Raw genomic sequence first — 20211 nt, 5'->3', positions numbered from 1 at the left:
TTTCCCAGGATCAGACATCCTGAGAAAAGACAAAGGGATACATCATCCTCTTGAAATTACTCTTGTTGGCAATATCATCTTTTGAATATTTAGATACAAACTAAAACACTGTCAACCCCCGTAGCAGGAGGCAGGCTCTCTGCTCAGGATGTCAATCAGAAGTAACCCAGAGGGTAAGTCCCTTAGGCCTCGAGACCAGTGATGCTTTTCCTGTTTGTGGAAACTGCTAACAAAAGCTTAATATCTATGTCTCCCTCAAGAAAAATACTACTTAAAACTTGTGAGGCTTACATTTAGAAATGCTTCAGTAACTCGCCACATTTGCTGAAATGTACTAAACCGTGGCTGTACATCTATTCTCCTTCCTGTAGACCCGCAGTTCTTTCTCCAAATCCTGAGATGTTGTTGGTCAAGTGTCAAATGATTCTGACGCTAGAAGGTGACAGAAATCTGAAAATATAATGAGATGGTTCTTTTTTTAATTATTATTTAAGTATGTAGTCGATTAATTGTGACACTTGAAAAAGATGGCTTAAAAAAACTTATTAAAAATTCCACAAAGAAAAACATTGAAAGTAAAAATACTATATCCACACATACATCTTTTCATTATTTGTAGTTTAACAAAGAGTCCAAATTGGCTGGAAACCTGACCTGTAGCCCAGGCTGCCCTCAAACTCCTGGTTTTCCTGCCTCAGCCTCCCCTGTGCTTTCTAGAAATAAAGAAAACAGAAAAAGAAAAGATAGATAGGTCCAGTAGCTTAGAGATTCTTAAACTTTTTAAACTTGAAAACCCTTCTGTCCAAGAAACTTTTGTGCAATTCTGGATGTATAGATGAAAAAAAGAGCATTCAAGTCAAATGTTTGCTTGTATCATAAAGTTATTTTAATAAATTATTTGCTACATATGACAATTTTATTTGTAGCAATCTGTACGCTAATGAGACAGATACAATTCTATATTTTTATATAAATGACTAAATGTTGGCACAACATAGTACAACCTGTAATGCCAGCACTTGATGAAAACCAATAAACCGGGAGTTCAGTGGAAACCTGGATGACAACATGAAGAGTTTAAGGCTAGCCCAAACTACGTAATGAAGCCTTATCTAAGAGTTTAAGGCTAGCCTGAACTACATAATGAAGCCTTATCTAGGAAAGAAAGGGGGAAAGGGAGATAAGGAAGAAAAAGAAGCCATGGGTAGATAGTAAAAAATATAATTAATACCCAACAAATCTCTTGGTTTAAAAGAAATGTTAAAGACATTATTGTGTGCATCGGTAGGAGTTAGAAGGAAGAGTAGAGGTGAATATAATCAAAGACCATTGTGTAAAATGTTTACAGAAGAAATATTTTATAAGCGCATTATTGTCGCTGGACAGATGGCTCAGCAGTTAAGAGTTCTTGCTGCTCTTCTAGGGAACCTGGGTTCGATTCCTAACACCCTCCCAGGGCGGCTCATAATTACTTGTAACTCCAGTTCTGATGCCTGCTTCTTGCCTCTGCACCATGGGACACATGCACATAAGATAATAGGAGATCTTTTAGTGGAAAGATAAATGGTACATTCATAAAGGTGATACAAATCTCTAGATTGCACATAAAGTTTTCTTTTTTTTTTTTTTTTTTTTTTTTTTTTTTCTTATTCAAACGTACCAGTTTGGACAAGCAGCAAGAAAGCTGAAGAAGGCTATAACAATGGGAAAGGTGATTTTTAATAATATAATAAAATCTCATAGTGTAAATGTCGAGAACAAAACTATAGTCTGTGAAAACAAGATGGATAATGTATAGGAAAACTCAACAAAAATAACTGCAATAAGTCCTCAAAGATAATTACCAATATATTGAAAAGTGCATGGATGAAGTCTAAAATCCTTATAACTAGAAATTTCTGGTGTGTCAAGGTCTTATCAATGACTATAATTTGTAAAATTTCCCAGAAGAGAAATTAAAAGTTATTCAACTTTGTATATGTTGTTATGACTCGAATGATTGTTCAACAATTAAAACTAAGAACACTTTCAAGCTGGGTTTCAAACTTTTACTTGGTTCCTAATATGTAGAATTCATTAATCCAGTAGTAAACAGAAAAGAAGTGGGTTACCCATCTCTAGTACCTTAATTTCTTCACTTATAATTATAACAGAGACTGGTATCTTGAAGATTTGTTGTGGGGATTTCATTGCTTAATATTTTTGGTAATGTCTGTATACAAGCATACACTATAGATACAAACTTGTTATGTCTCACTAAGGAAAAGAAATGAGTCGCTGTAGGGCATACAGACTGTAGATATGTTTTGTGTACACACAAGTCCAAATGGAATAAAGTACCTTTTGGATTCCTTTCTAGCCATGTGTGGTTACTAATTAGCTCAGGAATTGTGGTGAAACACTATTGAGAAATAATTACCCAACTCTCCAGTGCATTCATCTGGGCCATGATTTCCTGAGTTCCCTTGTGGGTATCCTTACCTGTACTAGCAAAGGAGAGGAAGGAAACTGGGAGAGATGGCTGAATAGTCTGCACTGGACAGAGCCAGAATATTTCATTTCAGGTTTCTGGTTCCAGGAAGTATAGAAAGTGAACTCTACCTCCTCAGCTTCTGCCTGGAGTTGGATTGTGGTGTCCACTGTGAAAGCTGTAGAAAACTGGCACAGTTCTCAGACTCCTGAAGGGGACAAAAGGACGGGATTCAGTCAACAGATAGTCTTCAAAAAGGCCATCAGTGTTTACTGGAACTGTTTGTCCTGACAACTTTGTCCCAGGAACTTGGAGTCACCAACTCATGTTACCGAGCTTATGAAAAGCAGAAAGATCACTTACGGTAAAAAGGGGACAGCAGCTCTGATGGTGGGTGTTTAAGGAGTCAAACACTTCCCTTCCTGTCTTCCCTTTCAGATACTGGAGGATACACAGAATGGACAAAACTGTGGGGCTCAAGAAAATAAATAATGCCTTCACTATGCTCACACACACACACACACATAGAACACACATACTACACACTATATACATACTATACACACTTATACACACTATACACATACCACATGCACATATACATACAATACATACATACCACATACACAAAGTACACATATACATACTACACATACACACATACACATATACACATAGTATATATATATGTATATATATACACTACACACTTATATCACATCTAGACACCCCCACACACACATGCACTACAGACATACACTATACATACACCACACACTACACACTATACACATACTATACACATACACACATGATACACACACCACACTCTACACATACACACATAATACATAATATACACACATACATAAACCATATGCATACATATCACATAAATACTACATGCATCTACACTATATACACATTGCACATGCACATACTATACACACTATACATACATGTCACATGACGATACACTATATACACATTGCACACACTATACACAAACATACATGCACACATTGAACACACTACATAGATAGATAGATAGATAGATAGATAGATAGATAGATAGGACATATTCATACACATTGCAAACAAACTACCCATACCACATACACAAACCCACACACTGCACACACTATACATATACACACATTCTACACACACACTATTTGAGCTGACCTGCACTAGTTCACAAGGGAATTGTTTTAAGAATTCAAAATGTTCAAAAGCTTATAGAATTAGGTCAAAATGTTCTGAGTGGTAAATGGGGTTATCTCCTGAGTATAGTTAGTAGCAGTTATTGAAGGAAAAATAATGTTTAATTATAAAATTCAATTATTTGAGACATCTCAATAATATCAACATTATTGTAGACACAGCTCCAGACTTCATATGATCTTCAAAATAATCTGTTGTGAAGAGCAAGTACAGGCCCCATTTTACAGATGAGGTGTGGGAAAAGACCCAGAGATGCTAGCTTTGACCAAATAGACTCAAAAATCTAGCTTTCAAATCTGACCCATACGACTCTAAGGACCAATCTTTTCTGGTCATGCTCCTTAACATGTAAACAAAACTTAGAAGGTTGTTCTTCAGATGACATGTGAAGGGAAGGACCTAATTATAGCGTCCCTGAGTGTTGTGTACTCTTGTGTACTGTTGTGCTAAAATCCCCAGCCGTAACACTAACCCGAGGTACTGTGTGAGGATAGCTGGGTGAGGGGAGGGGTGGGGGCAGGGTGTGGAAGAGAAGGCAAGCTGGGTTTTGCGGTATGGCCACTAAAAGTCTATTGGCTCAAGACTATTGCCTGAAGAATCAAGTAACAGGCTGCAGAACCTCGCTTGTCTGGAAAGAGTGGTGAACTCAAGACAGGGCTGGAAAGCCGGGGAGGTGGAGAGGGGTTTTATACAATCAAAGAATGAACGCAGCAAAAGTAAAGGAGCTCACGCCACAGAGGGCAAAGGAGAACAGTTTCAAGATTTCAGAGGCAAGGCGGTGAAAGAATTAATCCAAGAGACAATATCAAAGTTGCGTCTCTGATTTCCTTCAAGACCTTGATGTCCCAGTGTAGGGAATGCAGTTGGCTGTCAGTCAGTAGCTCCTGCCAGCCACAAGGTTGCCCTCAGCTTCTAAGTGGAGGCTGTGAAATTCTGTGGTACTTCCAGAGTGACTGACCAAGGAACATAGTGAAGGCTCCCACTCTTTTCAAAGTGTAGCCCCGCTGACCAGTCTTTGTCTCTGGGTTGTGCAGTCTGAGCCTTTGGGTTTCCCTCCTGCTTCCTGGCCCTGACATCTTCCACAGGTTATCATCTGCAACCCTTCTCGCTGCCTTTAGCATCAGCTTCCTGGAGTACCCGGGAATGTATACAGTCCAAGAAGAAGATAAGGAGAGAAAGGAATTGGGATTTGCTTCATTTGTTTGAAATAGGTAAACAGCGTTTCTAAAGGATGTGAGGATGTGACAAACGTGTTTCGAGGGGAGTTAGTATACCAAATCACTGTACACATTGTGGTTTAATGTGGAATTGCTCTCCATAGGTATACGTATTTGAACACAAGGTCTCTGGCTGGTGGCGCGATTTCGGAAGTGACTGATCAGTTGGAGGAAGGAAATGGGTCACTGAGGGTGGGCCTTAAGATGCATAGCACGGCGTCACTTCCTGCTCGAGCTCGGCTTCCTGTGGGTGGGTCGGCTATGGGTGGTTCCTTCCGCTGTGCCTTCACCACCTACACAGATTACATCCCCGGAAGAGCTGTAAACCAGATAAGCCTTTCTTCCCTGTGATTTTAAAATCTTGTTCCCTTGACAAAATCTGGAATTATAAAGATGACAGATAGGCCTGGAGCACGCTCTAGGGGATTAAATTATGAAAGGCCCCGCCCAGTGTAGATGTGGATGACACATTCCCTAGGCCCGGAATCCTGGGATGTCGTGTAAGAATGGAGAAAAGCAAACCCAGCACTAGCATGTGTACGCTCATGGCTCTCTTCTTCTGACTGCAGACACAGTGTAAGCATCTGTTCCAGGCTTCTACTGCCTTGACTTCCCCACTGTGAGGGACTTGGAACCCGGAAGCGTAAGCCGGAAGAAATCCCTTATCCCTTACATTGCTTTTGTCCCGTGTCTCATCACAGCAACAGAAAAGACGCTAAGCTGGCAGCTTAGTGGCTTCTTTCTCGGGTACTTTGTCACAGCCACAATAGCAGTGTCTGGGACACCTAGGAGTGTTACAAGAAATGCAGCTGACAGCAACACCAGCATAGTAAGAGACCCTGGGGACAAAAGAGAGTTCCTGAAATTTCCAACAGAAGCAGTCAGACTGACAACAGGACAGGCTTCCAAACTCCACGTGGGTGTCCATGAACCCCTGGGAAGAAGGTTCTGCCTACTTTTAACTGAGTGGGGTCTGGAAGCTGCTGTCCTGTTTTTTTGTTTTTTGTTTTTTGTTGTTGTTTTGTTTTGTTTTTTTTTAAGTTGCTGCTATCTAAAGTACTTCCAGGAGCATTTCATAAACTTGTTAAGTATATCGAATTCATTGATGCCAACATGATTTTAATTAGTCGATTGAGAGTAATTAATTGGTTCTGACTTTACTACTCAATAACAAAACCATTGAGATAGCTTTCATAATAAAAATGTACTTCCAGATAGCAGGAGAGGATTGAATTTATTTTTTTAACTTTGGGAGCCAGGCAATGTTTAGCATGTACCGGAAATCCTTATACTCGGGATCCTGAGACAGGAGGATTGCCAGGAGTTTGAGACAAGCCTGGGCTTCATAGTGAGTTCCAGCCTTGGTTAAGTTACAGAATGAGACTCTGTCTTACACCAACATTATACACTTACATACACACACTAACTTGAGCAAGATTTCTTTTCAAGGAATTTTCAGGGTATTTTTCTGTACAGTGGAGTAGTGTACGGGATCTCTGGTATTTTAAAGAGAGCTAATATCATTGGAACCAGCCCTTGAGGGGCCTGAGCTAATTCAAATGGTAGATCCTTTTCCTGAACAACCAGAGGAGGCCTACAATTTTAACAAGTATAATAACAGACTCAGAAAAGCAAAGCTAAGTCTAGATATAATTATATGTATACGAAGGTATAGGAAGAAAATAATTTCTCTTTTTTTCCCTAATTATATATTTTAAAACACATAAAAAAAGAATGGTCATATAGAAAATACTCATAATTATTCATCTCATTGTAGAGACTCTAAATGGAGTAAACAAAAAGAAAAACATTTAAAACAGGAGACAAGTATGAAAGACAGGTATTGCTGTTTTTAGCTCTGCAACTTGCTTAACAAAGAACATTTTCTAGAAGACAGTTCACTCCATGCTGCAGTCTGCATGGTCTGTCACAGTTTAGGTAACTCTAACTACTTATTTTTGATCAACAAAGGTACTCACTGGGGGAGTCATTTAACCTGAAGTCTGATGTCTATGTTTAAAAATAAGCAAACTTTTAAAAGATCATTTTAAAAACAAGCACAGTAGATCATGTCTATAACTGCAAGGTAATTACAGCGTAATAATGACCCTAAGTCTATGGCTGGAACTTCCAGGGTTCGAAACAAGGTTCTGGTACATAGCGCAAGCTGACCTTAAATACACATCCCTTTACCTCACCCTCCAGAGTGCTAGGATTGAAGGCATGTGCCATGACAACCAGGTTAGCAGATTTATTTGCTTATTTTAATTCATCTATAGATAATCATTGTAAACTGGGAGCCATTTTTTAAGTGTACCTTGACTCATCAATTATAAAACCGTTTAATGGGACTGAAAATGGCCCCTGAATATAGTCTTCATCATAAGGCTTACAGAGACCACACAGAGCAAAGCCTCAAAACCTAACTCACTCTTAGGCTGTGGGTGATAAGACCAAAATCACAAATCATTATGCAAGAGGAATACGAATTCATCAAATAGGACTCTAGTTCAGAAATTCTTAAATGTTTTGCATTGATCCATCATTAGGCAAGATTTTTTTTTTCAAATAAAACATGTTCTATAGCAAACATCCGCCCCAAGAAAGTTGAACGAGGTGATTTTGTCAGAAAGATACCTGAAAAGACATTGTCTGCAGCAGAGACCCAAAACCATGATGATTAGCTCCCCAGTGTTGTAGATGTGTACAATTTAGTAAGATCCTACCAGCAGACTTGGACTCTCCGAGGGCTGTGGGGGCCGTGGAACCTGGGGCGTTTGATTGGCACCGAGGAGGAAGGATTGGAGAGGCAGGCAGAGGGGATTTGCCTGGCAGTTGTTTGGATATCGCTACCTTCTCTGCAGTCCTTTGAAGGTCAGTCTGATTCTGGCCCAGACCCAAGATGTAAGTTTCAGATCATGGCAGGCTTATGAGGACAGTGTAGCCTGGAACATCTAATCCCACCCTGGCCTGCCCTAAAACGGCCTGGAGTTTGTTCAGCACACAAACCCCTGCTGCCGTCCTCACTCCCTGGGGCTGTTTCCAGAAAATTAAAGCATAGAAGAGCAACGCTACATTTGCCTCAGTTTTGATTTGGGGCTATATCACATTAATTTTTTAGAAGACTTTTCGTCTTCCCACATAGCAACTCTGAGAACAGATGGTTTAAAATGTCTCATAGGAAGTGCGCTATAGTCACCAGAGGATGGTACACAGCCATGTTTCCCTGGCAGAGGCTGAGGTTTTTCGCCCCTAAGTACCTACCTAGTAATGTGACACTGCCACCAGGCAATATGCCCTACAGCTGCCTTCTTATCCAGGGGTTAGAGGCCTCCTGACTAGGATTACCGTGTGTACGGGCGTATTCTTTGTTAAGAAGTAAACTTTTATCAGCAGTAAGGTGGCTTTGCTAGGGTGACTGCTAGCATCCCCTGGAAAGGTGTCAGCTAAAGGAGGTAGCGTGGAACTCAATTGCCTGGATTACAGATCCAATACTGACAGAAGGCCAGGCCTGCAGTACAGCCTCCGGCAGTGAGAGAACCTGGCGATTGTCCAGTGAGGGGCCATCAGTGTATTGTGTAACATCCATATTACTCACAACCAACAGGGACTTTCAGGTAAACCCCAGGGGTGTGGAGAGTTAGAGAAAGTCAGGAAACTAAAACTTGAGTTTGTGAGATTTATACTGAATGTCTTTTCATTTAATCTTCTTTTATAGAATGTATTATAATCGTGTTTTCTGTTCTCCTAATTTCCCCCATCCACCCAATGTCTGTCTGTCTGTCTATCTGTCTGTCTCTGTCTCTCTCTCTGTCTCTCTCTCTGTGTGTCTCTCTCTGTCTCTCTTTCTCTTTCTCTGTCTCTCTTTCTCTGTCTCTGTGTCTCTCTCTGTCTCTGTGTCTCTCTCTGTCTCTCTCTGTCTCTCTCTCTCTCTCTCTCTCTCTCTCTCTCTCTCCTTCTCTGTATGGTGTATGTGTGTGTGTGTGCACGCGCACCCATGCATGTGTCTGTGTGTATGTGTGTGTGTGTTTTCTAGTTATATCAGTATAGCCTCAGGTCAACTTTTCCTGAGTTGTGAGATGTTCTCAGCTTGCCCAGTAGCATTAATCTTTATCTTGGGTCATGTTGTAATTGGCAGTTATCTCATATCTTTACATCTAATTTTTTAAAAATATAAGGAAATGTCACTGATGACAAAATATTCAATAAAAATTGAATAAGCTGTGTAAAAATAAAATTACCATACAATGTCATCATTTTTTAAAGATTTATTTATTTTATATATGTTTACACTGTTGCTGTCTTCAGACACACCAGAAGAGCGTATAGGGTCCCCATTAAGATGGTTGTGAGCCACCAGGTGGTTGCTGGGAATTGAACTCAAGATTTCTAGAAGAGCAGCCAGTGCTCTTAACCACTGAGCCATCTCTCCAGCCCACAATGTCATCTTTAATTTTTCTTGTAGCTTGATACTTTATAAACAAAACTGATATGTTTTATTCATGGACGAAAGATTTCATTTTATTTCCAGAGTGCTTTTTGTATGCATTAAAAAACAATTAAAAATTATATTGTAGACTATGTCTTATAAATACATTCTAACAAGGCTTATTGTAACAGTCTTTAAAAATTAAACTTTTTTAAATCATAAAAATGCTAATCCTACTACATAAACTACTAATCAATGTCAAAAAGTATTTAGTGGTTTTAATTGGAATGGTTAGGACTAATACATTAGCCATCTAATATTAGGATGCAGAAATAAATTGCTTATGATTTTCATTTTTCTTATTAAAAAATCAGAAAAAGCTAATACTGGCTATGAGGTTCTAAATCTGATAATGTAAGTACAGTGCATGATTAATGGCAAGACTTTGTGTTACAGAAGAAAGGAAATCTCTGGACATAGAAACTTCAGGTAAAAACAAACAGGGAAAAGAATTACAGGTCAGGGAATAGAGAGTTGGCTCAGCAATTTAAGGGCATTTGCTGTTCCTGCAGAAAGCCTGAGTTCAGCTCCCAGCACCACACAGCTGCCTGTAACTCCAACTGCAGAGCATCCAACAGTCTCTTCTGACTTCCTTGGGCAACTGCATTCAGAGCCACATACCCACACAGACACACACAGGTACACACATTTTAATTTTAATCAGGAATAAGAAGAGATACTAGGTAGGGTCTATCTATAATAATTGTTTAAAGAACAATGCAAAACTACCTCATACATGAGGTGTTATGAACCATGACAGAACACGTTAAACTCCTCATCAATAGGCCTTCAACAAATAAGAGCAAAGTCTGAGGATCTCGAGGTAGCTCTGCTCCCCAAAGCAGAGACCGTGTGCTCTTCCAGCCACCAGGAAGACTAACTATGACCATGTGCAGGGAGGGAAAACAATCATCACATGTTTAAGTAATTCTCTCTTTCGTAGAAGGGCAGCTCTAAGAAGTATTTGACAGAAAAGGTAAAACAGCAATAAATAAATATGTTACGTTCTGCAATCAGTCACCATTTGACCTTCGTTGCAACACCATCAATGTCTTAGTTATGGTTTCATGGCTGTGAAAGGACGATATAACTAACCATTGGAACTCTTATAAAGAAAAGCATTTAATGGAGGCAGGCTGACAGTTCCAGAGTTTCTGTCCGTGCATCATCATGGTGGGAAGCATAGCAGCATTCAGGCAGACATGGTGCTGAAGGAACCGAGAGAGTTCTGTATCTTGATCCACGGGCAGCAGGAGACTCAGATTCCGCACTGGGCAGAGCTTGAGCATAGGAGACCTCACATCCCTCCTACACAGTGATGCATTTCTTCCAACAAGGCCACATCTCCCAAGAGTGCAATGCCCTATATCCAAGCATTCAAGCCCATGAATCTATGGGGGCCAAACCTATTCAAATCAGGTTTGAATATATACTTGGCCCAGGGAGTGGCACTACTAGAAGGTGAGGTTTGTTGGAGTGGGTGTGCCCTTGTTGGAGGAAGTGTGCTACTGTGAAGGTGGGCTTCAAGACCCTCCTCCTAGCTGTCTGGAAGTCATTCTTTTCCTTCGGAACAGGATGTAGAACTCTCTGCTCCTCCAGTGCCATATCTACCTGCACACTGCCATGCTTCCTGGCATGATGATACTGGACTGAACCTCTGAACCTGTAAGCCAGCCTGAATTACATGTTGTCCTTTATAAGAGTTGCCTTGGTCCTGGTGTCTGTTCACAGCAATGGAAACGCTAAGACACCACCACAATAAGGAATAGTTCAGAGCAACATGGGTGGCTCAGGACAGATTAGCAATTCAATAACAGCTGTACCTGACTCAAGAAATTGAGCTCTTTAATATTAATTCTGCTATGAAATGATTGCTAAGCTTTACCGGTAATTAATAACTTGACAATGACCATATATGGAAGCAAGAAAACAAGGAAATGATAACCATCAAATGACTGGGTTGGTTTTTTTTGTTTTGTTTTGTTTTGTTTTTTTTATAAAAGGGGGGAGGGGAGGAACCTGAGAAGGTAACATGCAAAGACTTCAAAATATGTAATATTTTAAAAAACCGATGAAATATGGAAATTTGTTAGGATTTGATGATCAAGTGTCTAGGGTTATCTAGTTTTCCCCACACTTTTCTGTGTGGTTGAAAAATTAAAGAAGCCAGTTAATGCCATCCTATTTCATGTACAACAAAACTTAATAGTTATGGTTGAAGGCTGGAGGAACAGCCTTACACAATACTTCAGGTGATATTAATCAGTCCAACTCTTGTGGGAAGTATTTTGACAATATGTGCCACTTCTGGCCATAAGAATAAATACACTCTGTCATTCAGACATTTTCCTTTGAAGACACAATTCTAAAGAAAACAAGACCAAACTAGGCATGCACATACAGACATAAACATCTTGTGACACAGGCCGCATCATTTGGTTATAAGGTGTCAACTATAATAACAATATAAAACTTTAGCTGTAGAGGAATCATCGATGTTAGGTTGTACAGCAATTTGAAGAAAGATTATGATATCATATCAGTTGGGAAAAAATCAGGTTATGACATTACATGACCACTAGGATTCACTCAATGGGAAAAGTAAAAATTAAAAAAAAAAAAAAAAATGCTCAGGAAGAAACACTGTAGAAAGATGAGTAAACACTTTATGTTAAGGTGATAAGATCAATTCTTTCTTCTTTCATGCAGATCTTTAGCCATATTGATCAGGTATATTATTTTTGTGATATAAATGTATCACAACGAACATTCCTAGGCTTTAGAAATAGCAAGACACTGCTCAAAATAGACTGGAATGTAAGGGATATGGGGGGAGGGGTCCCAAGAAAGAGTGTAGAGGCCAGTGGAAGGGGAGATGTACCAGGCTGGCGTCTTGAGTAATGCTTCCTGCACAGAAGCCATCTGTGAGCTTAGTCCAGAGAGGAGAAGGCACAGTAAGACCTGGATCAAGAAGAGGAGCTGGGAAAGTGGGCAAGCACACTGCAGAGTGGAAAGATGGCCGACACGCTCAGGAAAACAGTACTCTGTGTCACGGAATGCCTTATCTTCAGAGCTCAGTCTCTCAATTGTTGAGAAATTGTGGCGACTTTAGGAGTTTCACAGTTCAATGGATCCCACAGAACGACCGCTGGAGGATTCATAGCGACATAATTAGGAGCTCTGTTTCACAAGCTCCAAATCTTACGTCTAAAAATAATTGCAATGACTGCATCGTGGTAAACAAAGCCATTACCTATTCTGTGCCCGGGCTATCTTGGTAGTCGCTTACTGGAAAATGGATCTCGAGTTAAGTAGCTGTGTTTTCAGAACATCTGCTTGTCACTCTTACCATAATGATAAATCAAATATTTTAAGTCTTCGAGGAGTAAACATGACTTTTAAAAACCCTCTTTACCATCACACAAGCCTGCCTATACATCCAAAGGGACACTCTCAGCTGGGCACTCTTAGAAACCAACACTTTCTGTATGGAGTGTGTTTTTGTATGTTTGTATAGGGACAGACAGGTAGGAAGTGGGGTGGGAAGTGGGGAGGCAGAGTGGGATGCTCCACTGTCCCCGTGTAGACCAGCTGCCATTTCCCAGCTTCCCTGGGTTAGATAAATATTTCTTAAATAATACATGACTCAGCAGGATGATAGCTGCCATTTGTCAAATGGTTGCTTTGTGCCTGGGGTTTACATCCATTAACTTTAATTGTTGTGAGCATCCTGCCAAGTGGCAGGGCGATCGGGTTCTTCAGTTCTCAGCATTCATCCTTTGGTACCCGTGTGAGACGGAACTTCTTGATTGTCATCTTGAGCACTGGCAAGAAATCTTTGGTTCGCCTGCATTGCCACTGCTCTCTTCTGTGTTTTACATTGCATTTTCCCGTGCAAGCCAAATTCCCTCTGTGTCCTTCGAAGGGAGAAAGCAAAGCCCTCAGTGGAGGTTATGATGTTGCCAAGTCAAGGATCCCAAGGCCTCAGCCCTTAGAGAGTGGCAAAGCCTTCCCTGAGTGAGGCTTGGAGGGATGATAAAGTGGTCCTCCGGTCCGAGTACGAATGTCTGACAGTATGTGCAGAAAAGACCCACCATAGCTTTTTCCTCTCCATGGTGAGGACCTGAAGCCTGCTCCCTTCCAGAGACCATTCCTGCTGTGATTAGCCAAACCTGCCTCCTAGTTCAGCTATATATGATAACACTGCACCGTGTTTGTCTATATGCCATAGCCTCGCCTCCATATTTAGTGTGCAGCAAAAAGAGACAGCTTCCTTTCTGTTTCAGCTTTATATAGTAAACATGCTGAACTTCTGGGGTGCTGTGGCTTCTCCGTCAGACTGAACACAACTCAGCACATGCCCGTTGTCTTCTACCTAAGTCCATGTGTATCCTTTCTCCATTTTTCTGCCGTCCCTAGGCAGAATTCTGGGTCCCAACCCATGCAAGGACTCACCCATCCTCTTCCTAGCCCCGTTTGCTCTCTCTGTAGCTGCCTCTCATCACCCAATGGGCATACAAAGTGTCATCCACATGGGGGAGGACACCTATTTAATTTGGGGAGAAGGTAAGGATGCCCCATTGTGGTGCCAAGTAACAAACAACTTAATATTGGACATCTCCGGCTGTAGAGTGCTCAAAATTCTACCCTCTCTCTCTCCTTCCCCTCCCCCTCCGTCTCTTCCTCCCTCCCTGCTTCCCTTCAGGTCCCACCTCTTCCCCTGCACACAGACATCAAACCCATGTGTTATCACACATGCTCAGCCATGATAAGCAGACACTCTACCGCATCACAGCCTCAGGCCATAATCAGTGTTTTGAAGCGAAGGCCCCCCTTCTTTATCCAGGCTGTTCTGAAATTCCAAGGCTCAGGGATCCTCCCTCCCACCCTAACCTCCAAACCAGCAGAGTGACTGGCTCACTCCAGGACACTGCCTGGGGGATTCTTCTTTATTAAATGAAACATTGTATTCTCTACCTACGGCTTCCCCTTCAGAGTCAAAGTGAAGGCATAAAGGCATCTCCCTCGGCTTAAGATGAGGAGAGATCAGAAGAGTAATAGCTTAAACACCATTTGGTTCCTCTGCTGTGTCATTATCCTCATTTTACACAGGACCAAACAAGTTCAGTGAAATTAGAGGCGAAGGACTGAGCTTGAATTAAAAGCCTGGTTTGCCTAACCCAAAACTTAGGTTCCTTCTGTTGTACCCAGACAAGTACCACAGAGCTTGTACTCTTTGACTGCAGCATGCCTGACTCCAGAGCTTAGCATGACTTCATTAAACCTCCACACTAGGGAGCATCTATTGTCTGGACACCGGTGGTATAGCTCAGAACTGCATGGCGAACAGGTGAAGGTCAGGATGAGAGCCCAAATTTGCAGTTACCAGGAGTGGTCCTCTACCGGCCCACAGCCTTAGCTCCCTCACTCCTCTCTGGGCTGGAAGTGAGGACAGCTGCTTGGAGACAGCACAGCCCTCACCCTGAAAACTCCTGTCTTCTGAAAGCCCTCAGCAAGCTGGCTTCGTTCTGTTGACAAACCGAATTATAAACACTGTAATGGCTGCTTTCAAAAAAAAAAAAAAAAAAAAAACGATCATAGGATTCAGTCTTTCCTTGTTTACTGAGCTGGCAGAAAAATCACTCCGTGCATTTGTTCTCTCTGGCACTCACCCGCATGTCTTCTGTATGTCTGGTATTGTGAGACACAGAGCAAAGCCGGGTCAAGGATGACTGCGTTCAGCTCTGTAGCTTGCGGGGACTGTGCAGTCAGACTCAGCAGAGAGCTACTCATGGGATGATATTTGAAAATGGAGTCATGTTTTACATCACGGCATGGGGAGAAGGCATGCGAGTTACTCATTAGAGGAAACAGACAGTTATACCTCCAGCGCTAGCAAAATTCTGCTGTGAGGAGCAGATAGGCTAAACCTGGGTGTGGATGGCTTCCTGGCTAGGGTTCTGAAAGGCCACTTGAACATCTGCTGCCTGGAAGCGGTCCCACCTGATTCTGCTCTCACTGATCAGAGGTGTGTGGAACTCTCTGTGAAGACAGAATAAAAATCAAGTGGCAATCACATGCTTCTTTCAACCCTCGTCTGGGGAAGTTGAAACTGAAATTCTAAATGTTCTAGCCCAGCATTGTTTGTTTATGGCAGGGTCTCACACTGTACCAGAGGCTGTTGGGGAACTTATTATGAAACATGGGCTGTTCTGAATCTAGTGGAATCCTCCTGACTTGGCCTTCCAAGTACTAGCAAAACCATTGAGGATGTAAAAGTTTCATCCTGGTTGACTTTGGACCACACCCCCTGGTTCCCTTGGTAACACTAAAAGACTAAGCCTCTCTTTTAAGATTTAAAATAACAAATGGGAAGGAAGAGTTTTGTTGGGGCCATTAAGAGAAAGCTACTCCCTCATGGGTGAAAGAAATCAACCTCTGACTCTAGATGGATATCTAGTATTTTAAGCTAAAACACTAAATACTAAACATGAAGCCCTCTTACTGACTCCTCCATTTAAAAGTTAACCCCTTCTGCCAATCACGTAGTCAGAACTCCATCCCCAGAAAATCAGATGCACCTGAAGACATGCACCTCCAGGCAAACCCCTCAATGAGATAATGTACCTTTCCCCAGAAGCCCCTTCATCAGGTCAGCAGCCTGCAGAACTTCTGTCTTAGAAGCACTTTTAACCTCTTCTACATTGTCTAAGCCAATGTGTGCTTTGCTAACTCAAAAAAATTTTAAATATAATTTTTCTTTATTTTTTTTTATCCTTCCTATCTTTTTCTTTTGGATGTTGGCTAACCCCATACCCTAACCCCTAAGCATGTTTCCTGGACACTCGGGCTTTCTCGAGTATTCTCTGAATATTGTCTTCTTTCTCCACACAGATCACCTCCATTGCTGAGCCTGCCTACTCTCTTGTAAGCATGACTTTTTGTGTTTTTCTCTCTTGACCAACCTCCTCCTCCCAGCAGATGCCAGAAATTTACAGCCTGCCTGTCTTGTTTGTCTCCCGAACACTAGTAAAATTGTCCCTCAGCATTCTTCTGTGTCCATTTTTTAAATTATGTTATTGACAACAACATTAACATTATTCCCAAAAAGGGAACCCTACATTTTCCCAGTAACACTGGTACACGCCCCCTGCCTAACTCTGACCCCATTCTTTGAAGAAAGTATTAGAAGCATGAAGAAGAAAATTAAATTGAGTCACCATTGTTTGATAGTGTGATTCATTGACGATATAAACTCTGCTCTCTTTTCCATTCAGAATTCTGACTTCAGTTTGGCTTTCTAAGTGAACATTGCATTTAGGGAAAGGTATTTCAGCAGGAATATTCTTCACTGAGAATTAATACCTGGACATGTGTGTGTGTGTGTGTGTGTGTGTGTGTGTGTGTAAATGTGTATGTGTGTGTATGTAAATGTGTGTGAATGTGTGTGTAAATGTGTATGTATGTGAATGTGAGTGTGAATGTGAATGTGTGTGTGTATGTGTGAATGTATTGTGAATGTGTGTGTGTGAATGTGTGTGTAAATGTGTGTGTATGTGAATGTGTGTGTGAATGTGTATGTGTGTGTGTGTGAATGTGTGTGTGTGAATGTGTGTGTGTATGTGAATGTGTGTGTTTGTGTGTGAATGTGTGTGTGAATGTGTGTGTGTGAATGTGTGTGTATGTGAATGTGTGTGTTTGTGTGTGAATGTGTGTGTGTGAATGTGTGTGTATGTGAATGTGTGTGTTTGTGTGTGAATGTATGTGTGTGAATGTGTGTGTATGTGAATGTGTGTGTGAATGTGTGTGTATGTGAATATGTGTGTGAATGTGTGTGTGAATGTGTGTGTGTGAATGTGTGTGTATGTGTGTGTGTGTGTGAATGTGTGTGTATGTGTGTGTGTGAATGTGTGTGTGAATGTGTGTGTATGAATGTGTGTGTGTGTGTGTGTGTGAATGTGTGTATGTGTGTGTAGAGTTGGGTCTTTATCAAGCCCATGGCTAGTAAGCAACCCTAGGACATTATTTGTGCTCCCACTCAACATTTTTGTTGTTGATGATTTATATTTATTTTGCTTTATTTTTTTGCAATGAACACCTTTAGCTGCATATAGAAGCTGTGCTTTAGGGTTACCTCCTTTATAGTGGACATATGCCCTCCAATTTCATTTAAGAAAAAAAAAAAGGAGCCCAACTACAAAATTGCAAACCCTTCTGCAACTTTGTTTCTCTGTTGGCCAAAGGCTGAGGTGCAGAGTTTTTTGTTGGTTCGCACAAATGGCAGGCACAGGTAAGTCTTGCCTCTCTAACCCTGCCACAACCCACAGTGGGTCTCAGAGGATGTGATAATAACCTAGAAATGGGAAGATACTGTGAAACCAGTAGCTGACCAGTATCATTTAATATTGCGTATTAAATGCCGCCTTTTCTAATCTGACCCCCAAAATAAACGGCTGAGTAAGTCCTGGATTCTACCAGCCCGCAGCTTAAGTAATTTTTCCAGAAGGCAAAACATTTCCAATAATACCAAGTTCCTCCAGGAACTGTATTGGTAGATGAGAAATAAATAAGTAAATAATCTTCTAATCTTCTCCCCTTTAAGAAGCCTTTAAGAAGTTGATTATCTCAGGTCCTATCTGAGCCACCTAGCAAGAAATACATTAGCCTGTCAGGAGAGGAGGATGGCAGTGCTCCTAAATACAGCTTCTCAAATTGATAGGTATAGGGACAATGTAGATACCAACCTGTAGGCCTGGGACCTCTAGGGAGCTTTAACATTATTATAAGGGGACCCTCAGTACCCTTAAGCCCATTCATCTGTACCCCGAATCTAGTAGCTTGCACTCATATGTATAACTTAAAGTAAAATGGGTGTATTTGTGTGTGTGTGTGTGTGTGTGTGTGTGTGTGTGTGTGTGTGCATTGTTGTTGTTGTTGTTGTCCAACAGGCTGGCTTTATAAGCATTGCTGAATCATGAGTATGTGTTTTAACATATGTATTTCCTCCGCAAACTCCTACCACAAGTACCATTATCTAGAGATCTGTGAATTTTTGTTGTTACGAAGCAGATCACAGTTGGAAACTAGGGGACCATCTGTTTGAGGCTAAAATAAAAAGAATGCAGTAACGTGAGGGTAGGAAATAATTTTTTAACACATATTTTGCATCAGTTGCTGTTTTTCTGTTTTAATGTTGTATATCTAATCCATGCCTTTTGCGTTGCGTATTGGATGGGCACTAATTAGCTGGCTTATTTTCCCAGAAAAACTACCCCGTTGCTGTTGCACAGTTCTACATCCCTCCTAGATGATGTCATCCTCAGGAGTCAAGTTTCTGGCCAGGGGAGCAGATTTGGAGAAGTAAATAAACTGGAAACATTAAAGGGACGTGCAAATTTACACAGCACATGAGTAACAGATAATCTCTGCTGTGAAGTGTCTCTTAAAAATATAATATCCAGTCAAACTGACCCAGAGAATTAAAACAGTAAACAGCAAAGAGAAAAGCTATCAGCAACACCATCTAGGAACAGAGGTAAGGATACCCTGTCAGCCCCAGAGGAACAGCTGTTCCTGTCTCTCAAAGCAAACCAGGCACAGCACGTCTCTCCTACCAACTCAGATCTGCTTTTGAGGAGTAAGCCAGACACACAGCCGCTGGTGATTACAGGAACTTCAAAAACACAAGTCAACTCCATCAGGGCCTGCTTGAGATCTGCTTTCCATCTCTGGCGAACTTCCATTCCTGGTCAAGTATCCATCCCTTCCCCCACCCAGTCTTCCTACACCACCCCCATCCCCCCATTCCCCCGCCCCCTGGCCCTTCCCCATATTAGATGCTTTGTTAGATGAAACCTGGGGACAATGGAAAGCAATGGGAAAGAAACCTAATGTTTCCGATCGGAAATGTTAGCTACTTAAAAATAATAACCCAGAATTTGTAAACAGTTTCGTTAAAAATCTCTCCCCCACCTCAGCAGTCCCTATGAAAAAAACTATTTTTTGAAATCAGAATTGAAGTCCCTTGTTGGTGAATTACCAAAAAGCTTTGCACCTGCCGCTGCCCCATGCTTTGACTTCCGGAGGCCGACTGTACTCACCACCGGAACCAAACTCACAATTCCACGTAGAGGTTTGGAGGCAGACTAAAGGGAAGAACGTTATAGTTAAATGTGGTTCAGTGCAGTAGAGCCGTACACAGATGTGACCTCAGCCCACATCTCACCTCCCTGCGACACATCAATTTTCTCATCCAGAAAAAATGAAAAGATTACACAGTCCTGACACATCCAACTTCACACACATGAGATACAGTCATGTGTGGTTTAACAGTGTTTCAGCAGATGGAGTGGCTGATTCTGTAACAGTGATTCTGTAAGATGGATGGAATAGTTCTTATGACCAGTCACATCATCGTGCTGGTCACGATATCTTAGTCATAATACAATAATGTTTTGTGTGGTACTGGTGTAAACAAACCGACACTCTGACAACTGTAAGCACATCGCCTAAACAGTTACGTGTGGTACATAATACTTTACAATGAGCAGCTATTCGCTAGTTTGTCTTGCTACCACACCATATGTTTTATCCTTGTCTCACAGCATGTCACACACACATGCACGTGTGCATACACACGCACATTACACATAGTATAGTAACCATGTTATATAATATAAATTATATATACTATGTAATTATATATATTATATACTGCATACTATATATTATATGCTATACTATAAAATATACTACATATTATACATGTTATATAATTATATATAATATAATATATAGCACATATTATATAT

The 20211-nt window shown here is 41.1% G+C and overlaps 1 pseudogene across 1 annotated transcript in view; it reads left to right on the top strand.

Moving 5' to 3' along the window:
• Positions 1-20211, top strand: part of LOC308437135 (phosphoglycerate mutase 1-like) — a 45500-nt pseudogene that overhangs the window by 127 nt on the left and 25162 nt on the right. The window contains exon 2 of the transcript in view: positions 5016-5232. The product of the transcript in view is annotated as a phosphoglycerate mutase 1-like (transcript). The remainder of the gene's footprint in view (positions 1-5015; positions 5233-20211) is intronic.

This window comes from Micromys minutus (assembly GCF_963924665.1).
Source record: "Micromys minutus genome assembly, chromosome: 25".
Classification (NCBI taxonomy): domain Eukaryota; kingdom Metazoa; phylum Chordata; class Mammalia; order Rodentia; family Muridae; genus Micromys; species Micromys minutus.
This window is presented reverse-complemented; position numbering and strand designations above follow the sequence as displayed.